Source organism: Poecilia latipinna, unplaced genomic scaffold, assembly GCF_001443285.1.
Source record: "Poecilia latipinna isolate Pla-1442-1.1 unplaced genomic scaffold, P_latipinna-1.0 Scaffold275, whole genome shotgun sequence".
NCBI lineage: Eukaryota > Metazoa > Chordata > Actinopteri > Cyprinodontiformes > Poeciliidae > Poecilia > Poecilia latipinna.
Genome location: NW_015112891.1, coordinates 297,510 through 300,400, shown reverse-complemented (window position 1 = coordinate 300,400; position 2,891 = coordinate 297,510). Strand labels below are relative to the sequence as shown.

At 40.1% G+C, this 2,891-nt stretch overlaps 1 long non-coding RNA gene across 1 annotated transcript in view; it reads left to right on the top strand.

Moving 5' to 3' along the window:
• LOC106948141 (uncharacterized) overlaps positions 1-2,557 on the top strand; it is a 5,908-nt gene extending 3,351 nt beyond the window's left edge. The window contains exon 2 of the long non-coding RNA XR_001425119.1: positions 2,016-2,557. This is a non-coding gene — a long non-coding RNA (uncharacterized LOC106948141). The remainder of the gene's footprint in view (positions 1-2,015) is intronic.
• Positions 2,558-2,891: the final 334 nt, after the last annotated feature.

The following is a 2,891-nucleotide window of genomic DNA, read 5'->3' as shown; positions in this document are numbered from 1 at the left end:
GTGGTGATTTCAACTATCATCTAAATCAGGGGTCCCCAAACTTTTTCCTGCGAGGGCCACATAGCTGTTCCTTTCTCTGGTCGGGGGCCGGTCTTAGTTTTTGGAGAAAGAAACCTTAGAAAATTCTTGTCCACGGGGGAGTGGGGGCGCGACGACACATTCGCGCTTTTAGATAGATTTTTACCCAGAATGCAAATGGAAAAAACCGTGAGTGAAACGGTGACTGGGACTGACTGGTATATATTCCATTGAGGGAAAGTTAGTTTCACATCTGCTCAAGAGCCCCCCTGGTGGTTGAAGAAAAATCCACATATAAACCAGAAAATACAATATATGAAAAAAAAAAAAACACTGAATGCTCTCTGGTATGAGCAGGCGGGCCAGATCCGGCATTGTTCAGGGGGCCGGACCAAATGACGTGGCGGGTCGGATCCGGCCCGCGGGCCGTAGTTTGGGGACCCCTGCTTTACAGGATTCCGTCCCAGCTCGGGACGGCTCCTCTGTCACAGTGACTTTTTAATTCCAAGGCTTTCATAGGGATGTCAGTTATTGCTCTGGAAATATATTTATTCGCCTAAGATTTATTTTGTTTTTGCCTTATTAGTTTCACTGATAAAGGACATTTCAGTTGTAAAACTTATTCAAACCGGTCTTAGGCGAAGAAAAACAATTACACCCCTTGTTTAATGTCAAGTAAACTGTAATTAAACATTTTGTTAGATGTATAAAATTGAGTTCAATGAAATTAGCCAAGCCGACAACCAGTTAATGGCAGAAATGTAGAATCAAGAAATAATTTGCATAGAACATTTCTGACAACTTGAAGTAAGCTAAAAAATATCAGAAGGAAACAAAACATTCCCCAAATTAAAGAAATATAACATTACAGAAACTGACATTTGTCAGTTCGGAATTGTTTTTGAACTTTCACAGGAGTCGGTCTGCAAAATCCGTCCTACTAAGAGAATATCAATAACTCATACTGGAGATCTCAAAAGAACCTAAAACAACCTCTGATGCAGGCCTCACTTTCCGAAGTTAAGGTCAGTGTTTATGATTCAACAATGGGGGAAAAAAAAGGAGACTTCCCAGGCAGAGCGACAAGGTACCATCTCACATTTGGCCAAAATATCTTGATGATCCCAAATTTTTATTAAAAAATATACTTTGTCTGTGTTTGCATTACTGTAGTTCTGGCTTACATAAATGTAATTTCAAAGAAAAGAAAAATAAAATATAGCTTTAGGACCTGAACTCTTAATTCTGCTCTCTACAAGAAAACCTTGAGAGAAAACATCCAGCCACCAGTTAGATTTTTTTAAAGCAAAAATAAAGTGAGTTTAGATTATGGCGACTGACCTTAAAAAGGACATTCATGCTTGAAAACCCTCCAGAGTGGTTAAATTAAAGCAAACCTGTAAAAAAAAAGTGTAAGGGCCAAATTTGCTTGTTAAGTACTGCTAAATATTTCATCTCAAGATTAAGATGCTTTATAGAAATATGAAAGAAATTAAATATTAAAGCAATTAAAATAGAATGAGCACTCAAGCGCTCGAACAAAATACATTATGTTGTATAGTTTATTAATTAATTGTCACGCCGACTATAATGGCTGCGAAGCAAGCTGTGGTGGATGTGAAAATGGTGAAACATGAACAATGTACAAGCGAGGTCAGCGGTATGGTGGGAGTTGGAGGGCTTAACTGCAGATGTGACTCCATAAATGAAATTATGCTTAGGGCCTCATACAACCTTTGGCTGCCATTGTCATGGCCTTTTTTTTTTAATAAACGAACATAAAATCAGTGCACATAAAAATTGGACATACTTGCTGTGAAATCCTGTTCCAAGGACAGTTTGCTGCCAAATTTCAAGTAAAAATGTCTTGTGAATGAGTAATATAATTGTTGGTTCCAGAAATTCACCATTTTACGTTCTCTTGTAAAATATCCACCTTTTTTTTTTTTTTTAATGAAATAGATTTGTGTTTTATCAAATATACTTTACTTCTAAAGGTATTTCTGTTGATGGCGACTGAAGATCTCTGCAAGCAACTCGAGGCAGGGAGGAGAAGCACACAGAGGGCAGCTCATGTAAAATAGAAAGGTGTCGACCTCAACACATGGCGCCCGCAGGGGAGCTTAAACACTCGGGCTAAATGAGGGCCGCATCAGAGATTCACTAAAGGGGAACACTCCAAGCCCCTTTCCATCTCCGTATCCCCCTGAGCCCCACTGCAACAGCATGTCTTCCTCAGTTAATGCTCCGTACGGTTGGACACACTCACTTAATGCTTGCACACATGCACCGCTCTTTGAAGTCGCGCATTCACAGGAACTTGAGTTACTTTCTGTTTTGTTTCGCTGCCGTGCTCAAATCGTTTGTGCTTTGTCACAGCAGGTTACATGCTCGTTTTGAAAGGTGTGAATTAATATGAAACAAAGCAGGGCTCCTTTTGTAACACTAAACTGAATTCACACCTCCGCTATGGAGTGGATGTAAAACAGATGAGAACAAAGGTGGTGGAATAAAGCAACATCATGTTGTGTACAGCGAGCATATGTTTCTGCTTAAAATTCAGTTGATTCAAGCTGAGCTTTCTTCTTTTGCCTGGATAGTGTTTAGAGTAAATATAAACTCGTTTAAGGCTGCAGGGTGGAATATCTGGTGGCGCTGTGGCTTTGCAGCAAGAAGGTCCAGGGTTCAAATCCCAGCCTGGGGTCTTTCTTGTAGAAAGACCCCAGGCTGGGATAACAACCTTTTCAGCATGTCAATGTTCTTCTTAGGCCTTCTAATGAGCCATCATTGGATCCAGGTGCATTAAACCAGGGATACTAGTATGTCAGCTAGCTTTAGTTTTAATTAAGCTAATTTTACCGGTGACTCTGCAG